This window comes from Penaeus japonicus, unplaced genomic scaffold, assembly GCF_977035675.1.
Source record: "Penaeus japonicus unplaced genomic scaffold, GWHDUDI00000001_assembly GWHDUDI00000015, whole genome shotgun sequence".
NCBI classification, from domain to species: Eukaryota; Metazoa; Arthropoda; class Malacostraca; order Decapoda; family Penaeidae; genus Penaeus; species Penaeus japonicus.
Window position 1 is genome coordinate 34,373,963 of NW_028234417.1, and position 15,000 is coordinate 34,388,962.

Here is a 15,000-nt window from a genome sequence, read left to right on the forward strand (position 1 = left end):
GGAAGTGTGACGGACATTCATGTGAGTGCCACTTTGCAACACGACTGAGGCACTGCTGTACCAGTGCCACTTTGCCACGCGACTGACACTTCTGTACCCTATACCAGTGCCACTTTGCCCTAAGACTGACACTTCTATACCAGTGCCACTTTGCCCTAAGACTGACACTTCTATACCAGTGCCACTTTGCCCTAAGACTGATACTTCTATACCAGTGCCACTTTGCCCTACGACTGACACTGCCATTCCAGTGCCACTTTGCCATGCAAGTGCCATTTTCATCATCTTATTTCCACCTCTTAGTACGACTGCCACTTATAACATCCCAGTGCCATATTGCCACACAACTGCCAATGCCATTATGCAAATGCTGCGGGAGTGATTTCGATCGAGAGGCAGTGCTCGTTCGTGCTTTTCGTGTGCCGTTCGTGACTCGGGATGGAGGCGCTGTTCGTGTTTTATTTTTGTTGTTTTTTTATGGGATAGAGAGACGGGGGGGGGGAGGGTAAATAGAATAATGATCGTTTATTTACGCATTAACAGGATGGAGATTGCTGTATAGAACGAGAAGAGAGTCGGTTATTTTCCTGTGAGTCCGTTTTGCGTTTTTCCTTTTTTTGTTAAACTCCGAGGGCAAGGGGGGGGAGGGGGAGGGGGGGAGAGAAAATCACGCCTTGGTTTAAAGAGACGGATTTGCTGAGTCATGACTCCTAGGGGTGAGGAGGGGGCAGAGAAGGGGGGGAGGGTAGGTCATTTGGGTACATCTTCACCTCGGTAAAATAGTGTTATATTTTGATCATAACATTAAAAAAAATGAAAAGAAGATATAAAATAGATATAAGATAAAAGGAAAATAGAAAGAGATGAAGATTTAAGAAGACCGAAGGCAGATGGGGAAAAAAGGGAGAGGAAGATGGAACAGAACAGCCAGAGAAAGAGACGACAGAAGTTTGAAAAAATCCGAGAGAAAAGACGATAAAAGAAGGGAGATAAAAGAAAATCTAGCCATACGGGTTGCGATTACTAAGAGCGAGTTCCCGGTAAGCGATCACCGAGTTAGGAGGTATAGGAGGAGGAGGAGGGGTAGGCAGGAGTAAGGGGGAGGGGGTAGTGGGAGATAAATCCAGCCTGTCGTCACCCTTAGCTCCCCGTTGACACCCTAGGCACTGGCGCACGTGCATCGGCAGATGAATTAGCTACGGGTGCCACGCCATCATCCCTCCTCCATCTGCCGCCACTCGCGAGCACAAACGAGTTTACGAAAGGCCGCGCTGAGGCATTCGTCGTTCTGTCGTTCCGTAGAAAAGGTCATGACGGCGGCGGTTTAAGGGGGAGGGGGGAGGGGAGCGGGTGAAAAGGGAAAGGGGAGAGGGGAAGAGGGGGAAATGGGAGGGAGTCGGGAGGATAAACGGTTTGGAAAGAGAGAGAGAGGGAGTGAGAGGAGGAATGAGTAGATAAAGGGATCAAGAGACTAGATTATTATGTATATATAGAGAGACAGACAGACAGACAGACAGACAGACAGACAGACAGACAGACAGACAGACAGACAATTAGACAAGGATATAGGGATAGAGATAGACAAATAGACATAGAGACAGATAGATAGATAGATAGATAGATAGATAGATAGATAGATAGATAGATAGATAGATAGATAGATAGATAGATAGATAGATAGATAGATAGATAGATAGATAGATAGATAGGTAGATAGATAGATAGAAGGTAACACAAACTACTGAAAGCCAAACCAAGATACAACAAGAAACAACAACAACAAGAACCAAAGAGAGGGATTCTGGCCACCGGAATATGATGCATTTTTTTTTCTTGTCTGCAATTGCTTGCAACTGACCGGAGCAAGATGTCTGAGGCAGCGGCACACGTCAGGATGTGTCAGCGAGCAAAGGAGGATGTAGGAAGCCCAACCCTGCGTTTGCACTGGGGGTTCCTGTCACGCGTTGGGAGGTAAGAGGAGGGAGGATAGGGGAGGGGGATAAGGGATGGGGATGGGAGAGGGATGGGGAGAGGGATGGGGGAGGGGGATTGGTATGGGGATTGGGAGTGGGAGTGGGGTAAGGGATGGGGAGGGGAGAGGGATGGGAATGGGGAGGGGGATAGGGATGGGGTGGGCCTTTTTGATCCTTGGCCTTTCGGTTTCGTTTCTCGTTTTCTGTTTTTCCCGAGTCCTTTTTTTCGTTTCCCGTTTTCTTTGTTTCGTTTGTCTTTTTTTTTCATCGTATTCGATTTCGAGTTTTTTTTATTGTTGCTTTTCGTTTTCGAGTTTTTAAAGATTAATGTTGACTCTTTTTATTATTTGGGGAGGGGAATTGAGGGGGAGGGATGGAAGGGGGGTGGGGGGAAGAAAGGGAAGGGGGCAAGATTACGAACAGTGTACGTGTGCGTGCGCGTGCGCGTGCGTGTGTGCGTGTGCGTGTGCGTGTGCGTGTGACAGTGTGTGTGTGTGTGTGTGTGTGTGTGTGTGTGTGTGTGTGTGTGTGTGTGTGTGTGTGTGTGTGTGTGTGTATCTATATGTGTGCGCGTGTGGTTACATGTGTGCATGTGCGTGTGCGTGTGCCTCGCGTGGTGAGGAAACACGTTATGATCGCACGGGGTTCGGTCGCAGCTGTGTGTTCGTGCGTATGTGCGTGTGTCGGTGTGTGAGTGTGTGTCCGTGTGATGAGTTTCCGCCTGCAGTGCCTGTTCGGCGAGGTCACCGGCTGTATTGTGGCGGGCCGCTCGGCGTGGCACTCCTCCGTCCGCCGTGTGCCATTTACGTCAGCGGTCGCTCGCCCGTTCGCGATTTCCCGGAAACCTTGACTCGTGGTGCCATCATAATGCGGGGCAGGTTGGATAGGAAGGGCAGGGAAGAGAACAGAAGAGGAAGGGCAGGGAAGGGGGATAAAGGGGGGTAAGGGGTAGGGTGAAGTGGGGTAAGGGTGGGGTTGGTAAGGGGGAGGGAGGGGGAGGGGGCATACGAGAATGAAACCTTGAAATAATAACGCTCCCCCTTCCCCTTCCCCCTTCCCCCCCACCCTATATCGTGCACGTCCTCCACCCCCCTTTCTCCCCTTCCTCCCCCCATTCCCCCCCCTCACTCTTTCGCTGGACTGGATAATAACGCGGGTTTTGGAATAGTTGCCGTGTGAACTCCGGAACAGCAAGAATGCGGTGCGACTATACTTACTGGGAGTTGATGATGTGCTGGAACTCCATGAAGTGGACGAACCAGCACAAGATCGTGAGTGGCTGCCCTTTTTTGTTTTGTTTGTGTTGTTGTTAGAGGTAATGGCGTTGTTAGTACTGTGATTGTTTTTATTTTCGTTGTTATTATCGTTGCTGGTGTTGGGGTTATTGGTGTTATTATTATTGCTGCTGTTATTGTTGTTATCATTATTATTATCATTATTATTATTGTTATTATTATCATTATCATATTGTTATTATTATTATTATTATTATTATTATTATTATTATTATTATTATTATTATTATTGTTGTTATTATTGTTATTATCGTTGTCATTATTGCTATCACTATTATAAGTATTATTACTATTATGATTTTTTTTATGATTATTTTTGTTATCATTACAATCGATTATTATTCAAATGATAATGATAATAACTGCTAATAATATCATTAGCATCATGAACAATATTATCATATTCGTTATCATCATTATTATTCTTATTCTTATTCAGTGAGTTCAGTGGATTGTTAGATGATGGAAAAGTAGACATAGATGAAGGTAAAAAAAAACAAAAAACACAAGTGTAAAACTTACAAATATAGGTTACAGATGTAGATACAGGTGCTGATATCGAATGCTTGGGTGTATCTCGCCTATTGACGTAGGTGTACCTGGAGGAGATTCAGGGGGGTGAGGGAGGGTAGGAGAGATGTGGGGGGGAGAGTAGGAGAGATGTGGGGGGTAGGGGGGAGGGGGGAGAAGAGGAATTCTATGGGGAAGACATCCTGGCGTAGCGAAGGATTGACCGCGGTAGCGTGATCCCTTCCTGACGGTGGTTGTGTTGTTGTGGGGTAGGGTAGGGGGTGGGGGGGATAGGGGTTAATCATGGCATCCTTCCGGACCCTTTTTCCCTGTTGGTTTGCCTCCGTGGCTCTCGCTTCTATTGGGTCTCGCCTTCTGGGTCTTTTTCTCACGGTGGTTCTTTCTCTGTTTTTTTTTATTTTATATATTCTCTTTCTATCAATATCTCTCTATCTCTCTATCTCTCTATCTCTCTATCTCTCTATCTCTCTATCTCTCTATCTCTCTATTTCTCTCTATCTCTCTATCTCTCTATCTCTCTATCTCTCTATCTCTCTATCTCTCTATCTCTCTATCTCTCTATCTCTCTCTCTCTCTCTCTCTCTCTCTCTCTCTCTCTCTCTCTCTCTCTCTCTCTCTCTCTCTCTCTCTCTCTCTCTCTCTCTCTCTCTCTCTCTCTCTCTCTCTCTCTCTCTCTCTCTCTCTCTCTCTCTCTCTCTCTCTCTCTCTCTCTCTCTCTCTCTCTCATTCTTTCTCGCAGGAGTCATCGGCTCACGCGACGCTGACATATTCATTGATTGCTCTCATCAACGCCGCCCCGCCGCCCGCTGTAGGCCAAGCTGCATCGCTTAGGGTGTTTGTCTTTCGTGGGCGTGTCCAGGGCCGCCCATCCTACCGCTGATATCTGGGGAGAAAGGGGGCGGGGTGAAAAGAGGGGTGGAGGGGGTGGGAAAGTAGAGGAAGAAGGGGTATGGGAAGGAGAGGGAATTTTGGGGGGGAGGGGTAAAAGGGGATGGGGAAATGAGGGGAGGGAGGGGTTAAGGTTGATTTTGTCTTGTTTTGAGGAATATGTATAAAGATGTTTTTATGTTTTTTGTTTTTCATCCGATGGCTCGCGTGGAGCAGTGCGTTACGGCGTATATTTCGACGCAGTTTGGCCTTTTGTTTACCCACTCCCCTTGTCCCCTCTTTCCCCTCTCCCCTTTCCCCTTTCCCTCCTCTTTCCCCCCTTTCCCCTTCCCCTCTTTCCCTCTTTCCCTCCTCTTTTCTCCTTTCCCCTTTCCCTCCTCTTTTCCCCTTTCCCTCTTTTCCCCCTTTCCCCTATCTCTCCTTCCTTTTCCCCCCTCTACCCTCTCCTCTCTCTCCTCTCCCCTCCCCTCTCTCTCTCCCCATTCCCCTTTCCCACTTCCCCTTTATCGTGTGTCCCCAAGATTAAATGAGCTTTGTATTCTATATTTTTCTTTTGTCTTATAATCTTTATCCGTGTTTATCGCTTTGTGATATCGTGTCACTTACGATCGCTGGATTATTTTTATGTTGATGATGGTGATAGTGATGGTGATAGTGATAATGATAATGATGGTGATGGTGGTCATTATTGTTATTTGTTTATTTATTAATTTATTTATATTTCACCAAACGTTTCTTGGGGATGTGTTCGATTTGTAGCATTATCATCCTTTCTGGTGAAACCTATCTTTCTACCCCCACCCTCACCCCCTCCCCCCTCACCTTCCAACGTACCTTTTGCTCCCCAGCTGCGAGGTTGATAAGAAAATGAGTCAGGTGTCATAATGATGCAATCTTTCCCCTCCCCTCCTCTCCTCTCCCCTCCCATCCCCCTCCTTTCACCTATCTCCTGCTTTTGCCCCCTGTTATTTCCCCTCGTCTACCTCCTACCCCCTCGCCCCCTTCCCCCCCCGTTGTCATTCTGTCGTGGGCGGAATGCAGGTAATGATGGCATTGGTGGTGGTTCTGGGCGGTGGCGGTGCAATACCCCCCCCCTCCCCTCCCTCTCCAATGAAAAAGAAGAAGAAAAACGATGCAAAGAACGTATTGTGCTCTTTTCCAATATACACTCATCCCCTGTACTCTATCTATCTACCTTTCTCTCTCTCTCTCTTTCTTTCTCTTTCTCTTTCTCTTTCTCTTTCTCTTTCTCTCCCTCTCCCTCTCCCTCTCCCTCTCCCTCTCCCTCTCCCCCTCCCTCTCCCTCTCCCTCCCCCCCTCTCCCCCCTCCCCTCCCTCTCCCCTCCCCCTCCCCCTCCCTCCCTCCCCCTCCCCCTCTCCTCCCCCTCCTCCCCCCTCCCTCCCTCCCTCCCTCCCTCCTTCCTCTTTCCATCCCCCTCCCTCCCCCCTCCCTTCCCCCTTTACCTCTTCCACCCGCGCAAGGACGGTTATCGTTGTCGACGAGGTTGCTCAAGATGTCAAAAAAAGATACTGCAATTGCTGTCACAACTTGATCCGAATAATTCCCCCTGTCTCTCCACACGGTCCCTTATTTTCACCCTTACGTTTACTCTTACTGTCACCCTCTCGGAAGTGTGAATCATGACACCCTTCTCACCTCTCCGCCCTCACCCGTCCACCTCCGCCCTCACCCGTCCACCTCCGCCCTCACCCGTCCACCTCCGCCCTCACCTGTCCACCTCCGCCCCCCGCCCCCTCAACTAGATAAGATACGAAAGAGGATATTGATAAACGAGAAAGTTTCAATAAATCCACACAAGGAAATAAACCCTTATCAGTGATACACGAAGCAAAGAGTTAAGTTGGGGGTTTTGTGGCTGGAACCTCGTGTTGGGTTTGGGTTTTGCAAGAACTTTTTTTTTTTATGTGTGCAACGGGTTTGTCGTGATTGTGGTCGGATGGTTGGCTTATGGTTGTTGGTGTTTTTTTTGGAAGGTATTGTGTTGTATTTGTTGTTATATATACACGTGTTTTTTATTTTATACAATTGGCGAGAGGAACTAGATTAGATAGATGTATTTGCATATAGGCGGTTTCACATTTGGTTGTGCATTGGGGGTAGAGGTGGCGTTGGGTAAAAAAAGTGTGTTTTTGTTTGTGTGTGTGTGTGTGTGTGTGTGTATGTGTATGTGTATGTGTATGTGTATGTGTATGTGTATGTGTATGTCTGTCTATGTATATGTATATGTGTATGTGTGTGTACGTGATTTCAAGTGTGTATGAGAAAGAGAAAGCCTTTATCCAGACAAACATTTTTGGCGAATATATCCCTTGGTCAGGTATTAGTATTCTTTCATTTTGAGAAGATAAAGATAAAGGGAGGGGGGAGGAGGAGATGGAGGGGGAAGTGAGGGTGGTGGGGAGAAGTCACTTTCCGAAGTTCTTGTCCTTCTTCCTATCATTATTACTGTTGTTATTTTACCTCTTCGTTTTATCCGATTTACTTATGTTTCCAATTTTTATTTTTACTTATTTTCAAATATCATTTTTCTTTTTTGTTTACATTTAATTTCCCTCCTTAATAATTCTTCCTCCTTATTCATTCTCTCCATCTGATTTCTCTCCATCTTATATTTATATCTCCCTTTATTTACACTCCCCCTCCCCCCCTTCTTCCTGTTTTCTTTTGTATATCCCGTTTTCTTCGCCTTGGACGCCTGCTCCTCCCTTACTGTCCTCGGTTGAATGCCCTTCTTCTCGGGGCATTGGTCTCCTTCGCGGCATCCGAGCGGAGATGCCCGGAATGGAGGAAGGGTACTGTCCTTGTTGCTCTCATTCTTGTTGATGTTGTTGTTTGGGTGCGTCGGGTGTCCTTGTTTTTTCTCTCTGTCAAATAGGGCGGTGTGTGTCCTTGTTATACTTTTATTTATTATTTTTTTTGGGGGGTTGTATTTGTTATATATGGACACGCACATGGACACGCACGCACACACACACACACACACACACACACACACACACACACACACACACACACACACACACACACACACACACACACACACACACACACACACACACACACACATATATATATATATATATATATATATATACTATCTATATTAATATATATATATATATGTATTGTTGTGTGTGTGTGTGTGTGTGTGTGTGTATGTGTGTATAAATATTTGCTTTTTGCGGTGGATGTTAATGTTGATATTCGGATACCGTGGGTGTCTTTGTTTTTGTGTGTTTTATTTGTTATTTTCGTTTTTGAGTTGGCAGATTGGTTCCTTGAATGGTAGATTGTGCTTATGTATGTGCGTGCGTGTGTTTGTATGTATTTACGTGTCTGTTGACGGGGCATTGTTATTGTTTTTTTTTTTTTTTTTTTTTCTTCCTCCTTTTTGACGCATGCAGTGTCCGGATGGTGATGGCCCGCTCAAGGTCGTTTTGCCGGGGCGGGGAAATGTGTCATACATGCACTGCTAACTCTCTTTCTTTCTCTCTCTTTCTCTCTCTCTCTCTCTCTCTCTCTCTCTCTCTCTCTCTCTCTCTCTCTCTCTCTCTCTCTCTCTCTCTCTCTCTCTCTCTTATTCGTTCTAGTTCTCTCCCTCTTTCTCTCTCTCACCCTCTCTCTCTCTCTCTTATTCGTTCTAGCTCTCTCTCTCTCTCTCTCTCTCTCTCTCTCTCTCTCTCTCTCTCTCTCTCTCTCTCTCTCTCTCTCTCTCTCTCTCTCTCTCTCTCTCTCTCTCTCTCTCTCTCTCTCTCTCTTATTCGTTCTAGTTCTCTCTCTCTTTCTCTCTCTCACCCTCTCTCTCTCTCTCTTATTCGTTCTAGCTCTCTCTTTCTCTCTCTCTTATTCGTTCTAGCTCTCTCTTTCTCTCTCTCTCTCTCTCTCTCTCTCTCTCTCTCTCTCTCTCTCTCTCTCTCTCTCTCTCTCTCTCTCACACATTAGTTTAGCTCAATCAAGTGCCAGTAGATCGAGAACGAGGAGAACGCCATCGAGGCCCTAGCGTTCGAAACCACGGAGGTTCTGCAACGCCGTCTCAAAGCATCCGCAAGCATCCGCAAGCTTCGTGTTCTCTCCGGCCTTGTTCCTTCGCCGAGGGTCTTCGCGAAATCGTCTAGGGGCTAGGAGTTATTATTTTTTTCTTTTCCTATATGCCGTCCCTTCCTTCTTTTTCCTATCCTTCCCCCCTCCTTAGTTTCCGTTCCTTCCTTCCTTTCGTACTTTTTCTATCCCTCCTACTCTCTCTCTCTTCCTTCCTTCCTTCCTTCCTTCCTTCCTTTTCTTATCTTTCCTACTCTCTCCCTTTCTTCCTTTCTTCCTCTGATACTGCGGTGTTACGTCGAGGAAAGAGGTGATGTAGGAGAGACCGGGGGGGGCGGGGGGCGGGGGGATGCTAGGTTGGCTGTAGCAGATGGGGGGGGGGTAGGTGAGGGGGGCTGGGGTACGGGCTTAGCCACAGGATTGAGTTACCCGGCGCCATGCCCAAAAATGGCTCGGGGGCACGCGGCAGCCACACCGTTACTGCTGCTGCTGTTGCTGCTGGTTCTTCCTCCTCTTCTTGTTCTTGTTCTTCTTTTTCTTGTTCTTCCTCTTGTTCTTGTTTTTCTTCTTGTTCTTCTTGTTCTTGTTCTTCTTGTTCTTGTTGTTGTTGTTCTTCTTCTTCCTCTTCTTCCTCTTCTTCTTATTCTTCTTTTTCCTCCTCCTCCTCTTCCTCCTCCTCCCGCTGCTGCTTTCTCTTTCTTCTATCTCCATTCCTTTCTCCTGTTTCTCCCATTCTTTTTGCTCGTCTCCCCTCCTCCTCCATGATCACTCCCTCTCCCTCTCCCTCTCCCTCTTCTTCTCTCTCTATTTCTCCCTCTTCTTCTCCCTCTTCCTCTTCCTCCCCTCCCCTGGCGCCTAGTTGCATCCGACCTGCTACCACCTAGGCAGTGCCCGTCCCTATCTCTAGTCCCTGTCCCTAGTCCACTTTCCCCTCAGATGAATCTGATCTCCGTCTTTCCCCTCTCATTCACCGAGGGCGCATTCTTGTCCGATGTTCCCCCGGGGTTAAAAATACGCCCCTTAGCGGAGCCCGGCCGGAGGAAAGCCTTCTCTCCCCTCCCCCTCTACCCTCTCACTCTCTCCCCCCCCCCCTCACTCTCCCTTACCCCCCTTACTGCCCTCACTCTCCCTCCTCTCACTTCCCCCCCATTCTCCCTCACCCCCCTTACTCTCCCTCCCCCTCTCCCCCCACTCTCCCTCCCCCTTCCCCCCCTCACTCTCCGGGCATTCTTAGGAGTAAAACAGGTCTTCTCAACCGACTTTCCGAGGCTAAGAATAGTTTCCGTGGGACCGTTCCCTCGTCACGCAGGAGACCGGGGGCGGGGGCGGCCAGGGGGGGGGGTATAGGAAGGGAGATTCTTTCCTTCCGCGGGACCTGAGGGGAAAACGAGCGCTTCCGTTCCCCCCGCTCTCCTTCTTTCTTCCTCCTTCTTCTTCTTCTCCTCCTCCTTCTCTTCCTCCTCCTCCTCCTCCTCCTCCTCCTCCTCCTCCTCCTCCTCCTCTCCCACCTCCCCTCCTTCCCCCCTAATCCTAATCCTAATCCTAATCCTAATCCTGATCCTACTTCCAACGTATAGATAGATGCCCTTTCATCGCAGTCCTTGTTGAATCTTCCTCTTCCGGTGAGGATACCCGCCCTCGTGCCCTCGTGGTTCCCATGGTTAGATAATATTTCACGAGGGGAAATGTATCCTCTTTCTCTCTCGCCCTCATACATATTGTGATGAAAAGTGTTGTCGGGATAGGAACTGTAAGGAAATCCCCCCCCCCTCCACCTCCCTTCCTCCCTTTCCTTCGCTCTTTCTCCCTTCCCTGAGGAGTCAGGAGCTGTCATCGAGGTCCTTCTTTCCCTCCCTTTCTCCCACTTCCTCCCTCCCTCCTCTTCTTTCCTGTTATCCTTCCCTCTTTCCCTTCCTCTCTCCTTCCCTTTTCCCCTCTTTCCCTCTTTCTCTCTTTCCCTTTTCCCCTCCTTCCCTTCTTCCCTTCTTTCCTCCTTCCCTCCTTCCCTCCTTCTCTCCCTCCCTCCTCTCCCTCCCTCCCTCCCTACCTCAAGCAAGGATCATCAACAGGCAACGCGATGTACATCAAACGCTTGATGGCTTTGAGTGTGTGAGTGTATGCGTGCGTGCGTGTGTGTGTGCGTGCGTGCCAGTGTACGTGCGTGTAAAAGCATAGCGCGTGTCTCGGGTGCCAAACACCTGGCTGTCCTGGAGCCTCGTTTTCTGTCAGATCTTGGCAGATTTATCCACGCTCAACCCGAGTCACTCGTCAACATGTTGTTTTTAGGGAAGACTAACGAGTAAATTTATTGGGCGTTTGTCTCCCTCCTCCTCCTCCCCCCCCCTCCCCCCTCCCCCCTCACCCTTATCTCCTCCCCCCCCCCTCACCTTTATCTCCTCCTCCCCCCCTCACCTTTATCCCCTCCCCCCCTCACCCTTATCTCCCCCTCCCCCTCCCTCACCCTTATCTCCCCCTCCCCCTCCCTCACCCTTATCTCCTCCCCCTCCCTCACCCCCCTCACCCCCGCCCCCATTTCGCGCGACCTCGCCACGGACACGAGATCCGGGAAACATCCGTCCTGGGGATAGATTTAGATTGTGACGTCATCGTGTTTCATTCCGCAACTTCGTAGTAGCGATATGCGGAGAGGGGGGTAGGGGGACCTCTCCACCAACCCCCTATCCCCTCGCCGCCCACGCCGCCCGCAGATTCCGCACCGCCTCCGCTGCCATTCCAATATGTCACCAGAGCCTTTACGGCCGAGGTGCCAAAACCTTTGACGTCTCTCCCCGCCTGCGACTCCTCTTGATTTCTTTTACTCTCACTGACTCACTGACTCTCTCTCTCTCTCTCTCTCTCTCTCTCTCTCTCTCTCTCTCTCTCTCTCTCTCTCTCTCTCTCTCTCTCTCTCTCTCTCTCTCTCTCTCTCTCTCTCTCTCCGCCTCTCCTCTCTCTCTTTGTCGCTCCCCCACTCTCTCTCTTTCTCTCTCTCTCTCTCTCTCTCTCTCTCTCTCTCTCTCTCTCTCTCTCTCTCTCTCTCTCTCTCTCTCTCTCTCTCTCTCTCTCTCTCTCTCTCTCTCTCTCTCTCGCTCGCTCGCTCTCATTTTCACTCGCTCACATTCTCACTCACTCGCTCTCACTCACTCACTCACACACTCACTCACTCACTCACTCACTCACTCACTCACTCACTCACTCACTCACTCACTCACTCACTCACTCACTCACTCACCCACCCACCCAGCTACCCACTCACTCACTCTCTCACTCAATCATTCTATCACCCTCCACTCACTCGCTTTCCACACCTCCCTTTTACAAGAAAAGATACACCCACAATCAGCTAGCAATGATATGCCATATCAGTTGCAATGTTATCACGATGTAATAAACAGGAAGAAGTGTCCCCAAACACCCGTGGCATCAGTCCCCAGCAACTGATTAATACTCTACTGAAAAAGGGTCAAACTGATGCGTGTTTTTTTTTTTCCCTTCCTCGTAAATGAATTTGTATATGTATTTTCAATCTTATATGTGAACTTGGAAGGAGAAGGAGGAGGAGGAGGAGGAGAAGAGGAAGAAGAAGAAGAAGGAGAAGGAGAAGGAGAGGAAGATATTTAAGAAGATTAAGAAGATGATTCGGTGGAGGAGGAGGAGGAGGAGGAGGAGGAGGAGGAGGAGGAGGAGGAGGAGGAGGAGGAGGAGGAGGAGGAGGAGGAGGAGGAGATGACGGAGGAGGAGGAGGAGGAGATGACGGAGGAGGAGGAGGAGGAGGAGGAGGAGGAGGAGGAGGAGGAGGAGGAGGAGGAGATGGAGGAGGAGGAGGAGGAGGAGTGATGTACTATCGCTTGATAACATTGTATTATCCTCTGAGGCTCACCGTGACTCGGGACCTTGACCATGATAATCAACGCGTATCGCTTAGTCACGGCTTTTGATGGGTTTGCACTGTTTATTTGTGTGATGTAACTGTACGTGTGGCGACGTGTGTGTTTGTTTGTGCGGATTTGTGGATGTATGTATGTGTATTTGTGTAGCGTCTTGTTGCTGTTGATGAAGCATTGCTCACGTAGGTAGGAGACAGTTGTAGATGGTGGTATTTTGAATTTCTCAAAATGGAGACATTAATATAAGTCCCACCTGTTCTCTCCCCCACTACCTGTTTTGGTGTTCCTGGTTTGTTCGTTGTTTTCGACCATATTATTGTTTTTGTCTGTGTGTGTTTGTAAGGGGAGGGGTGAGGCTTCAACGATTGTCTCTTTACTAAGTTGCAAGGTGATCAGCTGTTCGATTGGCTTCCAATTAGAACGGATTATTTGATCGTCGCGGTGAGCTTCTTAAAGGTCTATCGCGATTGAGGGATGGGATAGGAGGGGGAAGGAGGTGGGGAAGGGGTTGGAAGATATTGGGATCGAGGGGTGGAGGGAGTGAGAAGGTTTTTTTTAGAAGGGGTTGGAGATGATGAGGGAGAGGGGGCGTTGTAATGGGGGTGTTGTGGGGTTGGGTGGGGGGGGGTGAAGAAAGTGGGGGTGTGGGAGGGGTGACTTCAGTGCCATTGCCTGGTGATCCTGAAGTTCATGAATTAGAGTTTGGTAAGTGAATTCGAAAATTATTTGAGGGAAGTGTGTTCAAGTTCGAATGGTATAACTTAAGACATATATGATAGTAGATACTCTTGTTCAGTTTGTCGAAGCAAAGTTGCGTTTCTCCCATCCATCCTTCCCTCTCTCTCCCTCTATTCTCTTCTTCTTTCCATCTGTCCTTTCCTCCCCCTCATCTTCCTCTCTTCTTTAATCCATCTCTCCTTCCCTCTTATCCTCTCTCCTCTCCCTCTTTCCCCTCTCGCGTTATCTCCATCCTTCCATCCTTCCCTCTTTCCCTCTTTCCCTCTCCTCTCCACCCTTCCTTCCTACCTTCCTCTCCTTCCCTCTTTCCCTCTCCTCTCCACCCTTCCTTCCTTCCTCCCTTCCTTCCACCCTTCCTCTCCATCCCTCTTTCCCTCTCCTCTCCACCCTTCCTCCCTTCCTTCCTTCCTTCCTTCCTTCCTTCCTTCCTTCCTTCCTTCCTTCCTTCCTTCCTTCCTTCCTTCCTACCTTTCTACCTTCCTACCTTTCCTCTTTCCCTTTCTCCTCTCCTCCTCTCCTCTCCTCTCCTCAGCCTTCCTCCTTATTCCCATGCATCCAAGGAATGCCACTAAAATTCCTCGTGGGTGTAACTGAAAGTTCGCAAATAAGCTATTGGTGTTTTTTTTTTCGCCTCTCTCTCTTTCTTATTTTAGAAATATCTTTAGTGATATAGTATTTTTTGTACGTCGGGGAGTTTACAGTTTTAGTCATTACTGATGTTTATGTTTAAGTTTTTTTTTTGTTGGACTTTCCCCTCTATGCTGTAGAGGGGCAAACATGTTTACAGACCTGTTTCTCTAATTTCCTATTTTTCTATTTTTATTTTCTCTTTCCACGACTCTCGCCGGCATCAGAAACATTTTTGGGTTGATCTAGACTACGTGAAATGAAACTTCTTCTTCTACGTTCTTATTTTTATTCTTCGTCCTCTTCTTCGTCTTCTTCTTCTGACTTTTTTTTCTTCATCTCTAGACATGGGGGGAGGGGAGGCTTGCGTGGGCGTGGGTGTAGGCGTGAGCGTGGGCGTGTGGTATGCGAGGATGAAAACAGATACTTGTTTGGAACGTGATATACCGGTGAACACGGTAGCCTTTTATGTTGATATCTGAAAATATCAACTTCGAAATGGGTAATAAGCAACATACCCGAGTGGAAATTCGGGGGGAAAGCAAGTCGCATAATTGATATTAATTAAACAGAAACTCGCAATAAAAAAAAAAAAAATAGAAAGTAGGTGAAAATGCAATGTTGGGGATCCTTTCGACTTCAGAAAAGGGATTAAAAAAAAGAAAAAAAAAAGGGCCGAAAATGGTATTGAGAAGACGCTCGGAAAATAGGCGAGTGAGTCACACCCGAGACACCTGATCCAATCCCGCAGCTGCAGACTACATACTACATACACCGTGAATGACTGCGAGGTCCGTGGCAAAAGGAGGCCACAGCTGAAGCCCCAAGGAGAGTGGGTGAGGGACATGCGTGCCAAGCAGGTCGCCGGCACCGTGACCTCGGCCTGGAGGTCACACCGGCGTGGCACTCCGGAAGAGAGTCTTCCTCAGGTTATGATTTCTTAGTCTCTGTCTCTCCTTTTGCTTTCTCTCTCTTTTTTTTTTCTTTGTTTTCTCTCTCTC

At 48.3% G+C, this 15,000-nt stretch overlaps 1 protein-coding gene across 3 annotated transcripts in view; it reads left to right on the forward strand.

Moving 5' to 3' along the window:
* The window catches only part of Actn (alpha actinin), a 95,939-nt gene that overhangs the window by 61,983 nt on the left and 18,956 nt on the right, over positions 1-15,000 (forward strand). The window lies entirely within an intron of this gene.